General features: G+C 32.5%; 1 long non-coding RNA gene across 1 annotated transcript; it reads left to right on the forward strand.

Moving 5' to 3' along the window:
• Nucleotides 1-492: 492 nt before the first annotated feature.
• On the forward strand, nt 493-4,377 carry LOC132754884 (uncharacterized). The gene is made up of 2 exons (XR_009629138.1): nt 493-610; nt 4,112-4,377. It is a non-coding gene; the product is annotated as an uncharacterized LOC132754884 (long non-coding RNA).
• The last annotated feature ends 6,906 nt before the right edge of the window (nt 4,378-11,283 follow it).

Raw genomic sequence — 11,283 nt, forward strand, 5'->3', positions numbered from 1 at the left:
GCAGGCCCAACCTTATGTCTAACAGGCTCAACCTTGTGCCAAGCAGACTCAACCTAATGTCAAGCAGACTCAATCTAATGCCTAACAGACTTAGCCTTATGCCAAGCAGGCTAAAGCTGATGCCAAGCAGGCTCAACCTAATGTCAAGCAGGCTCAACCTTATGCCTAACAGGCTCAACCTTGTGCCAAGTAGACTCAACTTAATGGCAAACAGACTCAACCTTATGTCAAGCAGGCCCAACCTTATGCCTAACAGGCTCAACCTTGTGCAAAGCAGACTCAACCTAATGACAAGCAGGCTTAACCTAATGCCAAACAGACTCCGCCATCTTCAAACTTACCACGCAAATCGGTCTCTCTTATCAAACGTTTGGGTGTTCCATATTTATCTGCTTCTTTATGTGCTAACTTTTGGAAATACAGTATGCGCTTTTTTCCCAGATTTACGAAAAGTGGTTTTGATGTCATAGCTTTTCAAGGGGCCGTATACGAAAAAAATTTAAAACGCGAGTGATATTGTCATTGTGGAAATTGTGGTGATTTAGTTAACATACAGAGAGTTCTCTCAATAAAACACAATACACGAAGACTGTTTTCGCCTAACAAAAAGGTAACATCTTTCATACATTTTGTTCAGGGAACCGCATTTGCAGCGCATATTTTTTTATCATGTGACGGATTTTAGAAAAGTTTCTCCTACATCCTATTTTTTTTTTTCGCATATCAGTTTGACTTCATGTAAAGGGAGGGGCTGAATATAGGAAGAATTTTCACTGGTCATTTTAAAAGTATAAACTGAAATCGGTGAATCTCATTGGTCATTCTAAAATAAGATTTAAAGGAGAGTTCTAACCATTCCAAAATAAAATGTTAAGGATAGTTCTTACCATGCTAAAATATAATTTTATGGATAGCTCTATGATAATATGTAAGGGAAAGTTTTACCACTATAAAATAAAATGTAGAGGATTTTTCCATTATAAAATGTACAGGAATGAGGATAGTTTTCTTTTTATTTTTAGGTTAATTTGTAAATGATTACAAAATTTATATAGTCAAACGAATAACAGGTAAAAGGGGCACTTTACATATAAGTTGGTGTTCTTTGAAAAATCATCCGTATAAATACATGTATGCTGTAATTTAATTTCAATGTTTTCAAAATGTTTTTCATCTAACAGATTCAAGAAATAATTATCATACCATTGTTATGCAAGCGTTGCTAAAATTTCTTTTTTGTATTGAAAACATAATTTTGCATGTTAAACAGATTAACATCGGCCGAGTATCGTTTTAAAGGGTATAAATCTATATCTTATAATATTTTTATAAAATTTATCAACAGTTAAATTATATTGGTTCCATCATTATATGGTTGATTCCAGAATAAGTTGTAACATAGAATGTCTCTGTTATTTAATACACATGAATAATGTAGGTTAACAGAATAAAACGTCCGGAACAAAATATTATTTTGCTATTTTAAAAAGGGGTTTATTCGTTAAGCAATGATTTTGTACATGTACATGCGCCATTCGCTTTTAAGGCAATAATTAACATATTTATTTCATACAAGCATTTTGGAAGTAAACTTTTTAAAATTCAAACAGTTATTTTGCATCAGATATATAGCTTTGTACACTTTAAAGGATACTTCTTGTTTCGTATTATCTACGGAAGCACAGAGGGGACATTCCGATTTTAATTTTATTTTCCTATCTCGTGGCCACGAGTTAAAACTCAGAAAAAAACAAAAAACAAAAATTCGATATCTCGTGTCCACGAGTTATAACTCAGGAAAAAAAAAACAAAAACAAAAAATTCGCTATCTCGTGGCCACGAGTTATAACTCAGAAGAAAAAACAAAAAACAAAATTCGCTATCTCGTGGCCACGAGTTAGCCAACCAATCAGATAAACACATCTAAGTCGTGGTAATAAGTTAGCTGACCAATAAAATCGAAGATGCGCTCGTAAAGATGGCGGCCTATAGAATGATTTTATGTCAACGAAATAGAATAAAAAGCTTACTGGCCGATTAACTCTTCATAACAAGATAGCGAATTTTTGTTGTTGTTTTTTTTCTGAATTCTAACTCGTGGCCACGAGATAGCAAATTTTGTTGTTTTTTTTTTGTTTATTTTTTTCTGAGTTATAACTCGTGGGAACCAGATAGCAATTTTTTTTTTCTGAGTTATAACTCGTGGGAACGAGATAGCAAATTTTTTGTTTTTCGGTTTTTTTCTGAGTTATAACTCGTGGCCACGAGATAGTGATTGTTTGTTTTTTGTTTTGTTTTTCTGAGTTATATCTCGTGGCCACGAGATAGCATTTTGTTTTTTGTTTTTTCTGAGTTATAACTCGTGGCCACGAGATAGGAAATAATATAAAATCGGAATGTCCCCTCTGTGCTTCCGTAATTATCCGAGTGTATGAGACAGTACAACCTCAAAGAATATAATATCAATTGAACACAATCTGTTACTTTTAAATTGCTTGAAATTTTACGGTATTATAAAAAAACGTGGAAATTATATTCCCCTCGGGTACTATTTAAAGATTTTCAAAGATCAGACAAACAATATGTTAAGCCGGTAAGGATTCGGATTTATTCGCCGTCCTTATTATGCGGTCCTTTCCCCGAGTTCCTATAATTTTGTTTTGTCTTGGCTCTTTACCCAATCTTTATACAAATTCTGTTATTTTAAAATACTAAAACAAGTATTAGCAATTCAAAAAATGATACGGATCGCAGTTATGCTGAGAACTCGAAAATATGTTTCGTGAAATAGACAATAGAGTTAATGTTTTTCTTATAAGAGAAATATTTCATATAATTATACTCGTATATATATTTTTACTCCACACACCATTTTACTGTACATTGCTTCATCAGACCTCTCCACAGAGTTGAGAATTATTGCTGGCGGCATCCATTTTTGCGTATCAAATTGAAGCTAATGCATCGCATTTAAGCCTTAATTCATACGAACCAGTCTACAAAAATTGATCCGCTTCAAAATAGGACTTAACTTAAACGAAAAATTAACATCGAGGTGAACAAATCGGTACAAGGAAAAGTCGGAAAATATCATTTACGAACACTAAGAGAAATGGTTCATTCCGATTTAATCCTTTAATCTGTATTGTTTTCTGTATAGCGTTTTACTATTTCGTGTTCCGAAAATAAGTACAACAGTGAACATTATAGCTACAATATTACCATGCACTATAATATCACCGAGTGAACCGTGTACCGAAGTTTTACTGCTTCTTTAACTTTTGAACACGGTATGACTAAATTACGCAACGGAGATTTTTTTTTTTTTTTTTTTTTTTTTTTTTTTTTGGAGCAAAGTGCACAATTCTTCTCAATTTTGATTTTCTTGAGTGTGTTGGAGGCATGCAACTTTATATACTGCAAATGATATAACATTTTTATGTTAATCTGGGACTTAACATACTTTATGCCCGATTTGGAAAATCTCTGTTGCAGAGGAAATGTTCCCATATACTTACCAAAACATTAATCGAAAATTTGATTCTTGAATTTTGCAAGAAACTTTTATTTAGATACTACTTTTAATATATATAATTTATTTTAAATTTAGTTTGATAACATTATGTTAATTGTTACCTTTGTAGAAAAATAGCCCCAATGCGCAAAAAAATGTCCATTTCTTCGGCATATAAACTTTCAAAACATTTAACACACCGGATTGTAAAACAAACTTTCATTATGATTCTATATTCAATATATGTAATAACTTTTATTTCGTTAAGTAATTGTAATTTATAAACATGTGTTGTGCCTTTTATCTCCAAATATTTCAAATTAAACAAATCCTCCATGGCTGCAAAAAGACATCTCTAAAGAAGCAAATTTGTGCCATTTTGTCCGTCTGAGTACGGTTTGACTTGCTTTCATAAGGGATGCAACCAAGGTTAACACAGAAATATTAGAAAACTGAGAGTACAATAGCCCAACAATACCATGTACCGCCTGCCTGAGAAAGTTGTGAGGTAGATAAAAATTATAATATTTATGTCTAACAAAATATATATTTTGACTAGGATTGTGTTAAATTGACCAAATACTTTTACTGTTCTAGAAAAAGATGGAGATATACTGCTTCCGATGTCAAGAAAAGACGGAGACATTGAATGAGAGGTCGAGAAGGCTAACGAACGGAAGAATTAGTATTCAGGGGGATTGTGTAAAATGTGGTACAAGAAAGTCTACAATTCTTGGCTAGGCCATTCGAGAACCAAATTATTATCAATGATAATACTTAATTGTTAATCAGCGTCATGGAAATGTTTAAATTAAGTTACAACATGTACTGATAATAATTTTAATAAAGAAATATTGCGAAAATATTTGTTTAATATATTAAATCTACATGAATCTTTTTTCTTCTTCTTCTTTCTTTTCTTCTTTAAACTGACGCAATGTAATCATATATTTATGACATCATGATAGCAACAAGAAACTTAACAAACAACAAATCATTTCTCGGAAAAGGATGATTATTCAAAATTGGTGTTCCACAGAGGAAAGATAGAAAACATAGCATAATATAAAAGTCACTTTAATATAAATGCAAATGCCACATATTTAAACTTGCAAATCAGGCCGAAATATTTGTTAATGGTGAATGCAATTTCTATTGAAATAACTCTTTTAATGAGAGGGTAAGAGTTTTTAAAACATGTATCCATAGCTTTAGATACATTCATCATAAAAAAATAACATACAAACAATGTTTTATCACTTAATTTATAAAAATAACATTAACACACCTCAGTATGCTAGCATACCAATGTTACAAATGCCAATGTATAGTAAATTGAAAATTGTCTCTGAGAAAAGCTCTTATTTTATTCCAATTAAGATCAAATATAGGATACAGTGTTCTTGTTTCCATAATTGTATGTCTATTTGAACATAACCAAAATTGCCTTACGAACTATCTCTATATGCATAAAATAGATCAACAAACAGTCATTCTTGAGTGTGGATTAAAATTGGGACCGCCATTCTAACCCTATCTAACGCCATTCTAATCCAAAAGGAAAACAAATAAATTATATTTCTATAAAATCAAAACACAAACATATATACAAACAATTAAAAACCTCACATATACCAAGTTTTATGAGAAAATGTAGGACAAATTCTTCTGTCATTTTTCATAGAATCCTTCCTTTTTCAAAAAAGGTACAACGTCAAAATACCCGTCTTCATAGTACTCCAACATGGAAAAAAATCCAGCCTTTGAAACTTGACAATGCATATTTCGGTTCTACTAAACAGATTAGTACAAGTTTAATGTTGATGCTGCACATGAAAGACGCCGCCAAATGATGTGAACAGTCAATCAGCATTGAAAATCGTTCTCTATTACTGTTGAATATCCGAAGCACAAATCAATTGTTTCTCCATGTTCTTGGTATGTGCTCGTTGTTTAATAATAAAGTTGCATGTTTTTGCGAAAAAGTAGAACCTAATCCTAAATTCACAAACTATTGCCAGGTCTGAAATTCTTAAATGTTTGTCTGTTGCGACAAAGACTGAAACGTCTGGTCGAATCAAAATAAATTGGATAACAAATTAAATTGAAATGATTGGTATACTTAAAGTAAATTCAAGACAATATGTGCCGAGAATATACCCATTTAAATATTGGTACGAATTGCATAATGTTCAAATGATTTTGAGGACAAACTGTTCTGCAGTGATCTCCCCTTACAGGAGTTTGTTGTTCTGTGAGAACCGCCTCTCTGATAGTGGGCGTGGTTTAGGCTTTGTAACTTGTACTTTAATGATTCGACAAGTGATATTGCTCAAAGTTGTCCTGGTTCCCTTCTACCTCGTCAACGAAGACTAAATGCTAGCACATGGAGCATAATATCAAATTTAATATGACAGTTTAAGGCGGAGCCAAACTTCAACAGAGGCGAAGCAAATGAAGTAAGTGACACTGCCTCAGTTCGAACGATCGACGATAGACTGACTTATTGGCATATATGATATTCAAACATGGCACTATCACTTCAGTTAAACGTTTATTCTAACCCCTTAAAGCTCTGCGACATGTTGTACATCATAAAAGCTAAAAAAAAATTAGAAAATTTAAAAACAGTGTGATTTTGTTAAAACAAAAGAAAAATACACAAAATCAAGTCTAAAATTATCCCCATTGCTGTATGGACAAATGCATATCTACAAGACGCCACTTGCAAGCGGCGTCTAAAAAATCTAATTGTCGATGCGAGAGTTAAAATAGATAAATACAGAATCCCTAAAGAAAGCCCAACACGGCAAAATTGAAAATGTTGCAGGCTCGGTTTGATTGAGCCTGTTCATGGACGGTACTGGAAAGTGCAAGTTACCGTCCACGCCCCCTAGCACCGGCTTAAGCAGAATTCAACATTTAAACGTGAAATAGTAAAATTTTGAATTTAGAAACATCCGCAGATGTGTTCATACGGCGGTTATCATGGAACCTTCAATGTGACACTTCCGTGCCATTCCATGAAAAGCGGCGTATGGTCCCCAAGTAATAAAAAGCGTGTGCCCTAAACGAGAAAACAATGGGCGGAACTAAATAAAATGGAATTTTGAAAGGGGATCAGAGGTTATGAAGCCTGCGTATCACAGATAAGACGTCAAAAGACGTCAAAAGACAAATTTAAAAAGCAGGCAACAAATCCTAAGGGTGATTCAACATTATTCAAGTTGGAATATTGGAACCACCCAACTCGAAAATACTGCACTGGTGAGTTTTGATTATCTCGATTTAATAAAATATAAGCTGTTAACATGCAACTTAGCTAAATTGCAAACTGTTACTTCAAATTTGCGACATGTAGAAATGTTAACAATAGAACGTACGTTTCAAGAGTGTAACTGCACCAGTTAACACTCTCAGGTTGACAACACCACACTTTCCTTTGACATTCTTACATAATTTACATTTGTAAACGATTTTGCAACTTCCATATATGGAATTATCACGAAAGTAGACGAAAATTTATAGGCGGAAAGCAGAATATAAAGAGAGGTAACTCTTGCTGGTACAAAAATATTACAAATTATATAAAACTGTTATAAATTAAGCCTGTGCCTTCTTTCAACCCAAATGTTTTACCATGTGTATAGCTATGGAACTATTCAAAGGTTACTATCGATAATTCCGTTGTATAACCAAAAACTTGTGAATTTGTCCCAGTTTGATGTTGAAGTGTATCCTAGAATCTCTGTTTACCTCCATTGGGAGATATTTTGAGTGATAGGATTTTATAATTGAATATATGTAAGCTGACGTAGGTTAAGGTCTTCTTTTATGCATTTAACTTAATCAATGACAACTCTAAGATCTGTGTATACATGCTGTCAATAGCTGTTACCTAGACTTGCTGTCTTTCTGATCAAAACCAGAGAACTATTTTAATGTACATGAAATACTACACAGAATATTTATAGTGATGGCTTTCATGTGAGGAAGCTATCCAGCTAGCTCACGGAACGTCGGTGGTTCTACTCAGGACGGGTGCCCGTTCGTGCCTGAAATAATGCACGGAATAGCACCTGAGGTCTTCCTCCACCAGTAAAGCTGGAACGTCGCGATATGACCTATACTGTGTCGATGTGACGTAAAACCCCCCCCAAAAAAAAAACAACAAACAAAATATAGTGATGGCTTTCTTAGAGATAAAGTAAACAAGGTATACATAAATTGATAATCAACATACATACCTTTGGACTCATTTAAATATTATCATTGGTAAAAATTGTAAAATATATCTATACAGTATGGTAAAAATAAAAAGTTATGTATGAAAGGGTACATAGGCTACAACTTATGTTATAGTAAATGCTACTACTAGGAAAGACAACTGCCAGACTTTGGTCTGTATTAGTATTTAGTCGTATCGAAATCTCTATCAGATGTTGACTTGAAAATTTGAAAGTGGTAAGGTAGCAGCTTAACTGTCAATGTTACTTATACCTATTCAAATTGGAATCCCCTCAGTAAAATTGTTATGTCGTTGAATATAGTCTTAACAATAGTTATTACTTCCTTGAAAAATATTTAACCTCAGACAGTAAGTAACCTGGTGACTGGTGAGGTTTTTTTCTCTCTAGGAAATGTGATATCTACACAATGTTTGATCACCACAATGAAAGGGGTTACTAGCTTATGCTAGCATTAGAAATACTAAAAGGCCCAATACATAAAAATGTTGACGCAGAGCGGATAGTACTTGTATGATACTTGGACAAACCAAACTGAAAGAATTGAACTTTGTAAAGCTATCGTGTCATATAATATGTTTCTATAATATTGTTTACATTCACAAAAATATTTAACACTTAAAGATTCGACAAGTAATAGTTATAGCGACGAGACTGTTATGTGGAAATATCATGGACTGGAGCGACATCGAATGTTTTTCTTTATAGCATATAGGCCGAGAACATTGTCAATGAGGACTAATGCTACTCATGAAAATATTCATAGAGGCAGTGCCTACTAGCGCAAAATAACATTTAGGAAACAAGTACGTTCAAGCAGAAAAAAACTTTATCTACCCATTACCACATTCCCTATCCCCCAGTCTGAATAAAAAAAAATTTCTTCTTTCTTTTTTTTTTTTTGGGGGGGGGGTGGGGGGGCGGGTCAGCCTAAATTTTGGTACAGTCCAGTGACCCTTGTAGTTTTTGTCTACGGTCACAGTTATACACCAAACAAGTGTACTCAAGTGTACTTTCATAACTGTGCTGCTTTATTTGAAATTAATCACACTTTTTCTAAAGAAGTCTGATATCTGATATCTGAGATATCGCACTGTGCGTAATAAGACCCCTTTCAAAATTACTAAAAATAGAACGCTGCATATCATTACTGACCGAAGCTAGAAAGCTGTCTGCTAATAGCCTAAGTTCATGGAAAAGAGTGTACACATGCTCAAAAATGACCATGTCATTGGGTTTTCTTTATATTTTTTGTCTATATAGAAATCTATTTATTTTTTACTTTAATAAACTATCCATTTCTGCAGACAAAACACTTTTGATCCATTATTATTTGAAAATAAAAATCTTGGATAAGCTACAGATACTAACATTCAATGCGCCCACTGATAAGTAATTTTCTTAATTAAACTGCATTTATAAAATTCTCTGAGAGTAAATTATAAAAAAAGGCCATTTTATTATATTATACCCTAAACACTCTCCTCCCTGAATATATGCAAAATCATTTTAATACTAGATAAACAATATGTATCTTTATAGTTTATATAAATCATTTGTTTGAACTGTATACTATAATTATGTACATTTTGATAGAGACTATGTTGCCCCTTTAAATAAAGGTTTTATCATCATCATCATCATCATCATCATCATCATCATCATCACCACCATCATCATCATCATCATCATCATCATCATCATTATTATTATTATTATTATTATTATTATTATTATTATTATTATTATTATTATTAAATTGTGTACCAGTGTTTCGACATGTACAGCCTGTTCTATTATGAGAAACTTACAAGTGTTGGCAAGGAAGAGGCAGTGTACAAATAACATACGTTACAAGGCTTACCTGGTAAAGAAAAAAATATGATCAAATCCATGCAACCTAAATTGTCATTGATTTATTTTAAATTATCTTTAATTTAGTTTTAACCTCAGGCATAAACTCAGTTTCAAAACTACAATTCAAAATTACCAATATTATAAGAAATATCAGAATACAAAAATATGAAAACAACTGACTGGCTTAAATACATATATTTGTGTAACATTGATCCAAATTATACAGATATATTCTTTGACTTCTGAAATGCATAACCCAGTCATTTAAAATATTTCCACTTCTGCAGAAAAGCCTGTCAATTAAATAATGCTAAACATTAATTTTTTGCTAACGATTTATTTACTATGTTTAGGAATCTAAGTACATAAAATGACATGGTGTTTTCTGTGTTTTGCCTATTTGCGCATCCATAAATTTGAATAAGAATGCCTGTATGAAATAAATATGTTTTGTTTTGTTAAAAACCTATTTAAAGTAGTAGCATAATATTTTGTTCCGCAACATTTTATTCTGTAAATGCACGGTTTTCATGTGTTTTCAATAAAAGAAATATTCTATGTTGAGAGTCGATCGTGAGATGTAAATATTATAATGTTACCATTTTTGAATTTTATGAAAAATATTTCATTAGAATATTCCATTTTTGATATTTCATTAGTTTTTTAACTATTTTTTTCACCATTAAGAAATATTCTTAATTTTTACATAAAACAAACCCAAAATACACCAACAGACAAAGCATCAAGTAATTCACAAATTTCTGAAACATTTAAGATATATTTTGGTAATAACAACTGCTTAAGTATGATTATTGTGATATAACTTCTCTTTAAACTTGTTCTGGAGGCTTATCAGTAAACAGCTTTCTGCCTCCACTAAATAAAACATGAGTGACGTGAAATTGACCTTACATTCTGCAAGGCGTCTAATTTTAGCATATTACTGGCGTATAGCAGTTGAGGAGTATCAAAGAAAAATCACCGCAACACGCTTTAATAATTTACAGTTCATACTGAAATAAATGTTATAAAGCGGAAAATAAGTTTAGTGATCTTTTTGCTTACATGACCATTTTCATGAAACAATCTGTGTGCATTATGAGATATGCATGTCCGCTCAATGCGGTTAAGGTTTTTTAAAGTTTCTTTAAAACCATTCAAAGAGTTACAGAGCAAGCATAAAATAAGTCAACACCAAAGTTCACATTCACTCGTGGCGGCGCAACTCGTGAATTATACCTTTTGGTGCTAACTCGGTGAAATATATTCCTATCTTACACTGAACTAAACAAATATCCTCTATATATAATGCATACTATATCAATAAAACAAAAACGTACACTTTGTTATTAGATTCACAATGAAATTTTCAAATTTCATTTTACAAAATGACTTATTCAGTTATTCATATTATGTGATGACGATATTTATTCTTAAACTTCACGAGGAATTGTAAAATTATGGCACACAGGTGACAACTCTTCTAATGTTTGTCAAGATTGATGCAGATTTTTTTTTTGGGGGGGGGGGGGGAAGGTGGCCACTTATTTGTAATGCGTATCGTTATTTAAATGTATAGGAGCTGACTTTCGTTGACTTAAATCTGTAACTCTGACATACTGTCATCAAAATACAATGTTCCCGTATCAGTGTGTTACTTACGTA

The sequence above is a fragment of the Ruditapes philippinarum genome, unplaced genomic scaffold, assembly GCF_026571515.1.
Source record: "Ruditapes philippinarum isolate M1 unplaced genomic scaffold, ASM2657151v2 ctg8795_1_1_1_1, whole genome shotgun sequence".
In the NCBI taxonomy this organism is placed as follows: Eukaryota; Metazoa; Mollusca; class Bivalvia; order Venerida; family Veneridae; genus Ruditapes; species Ruditapes philippinarum.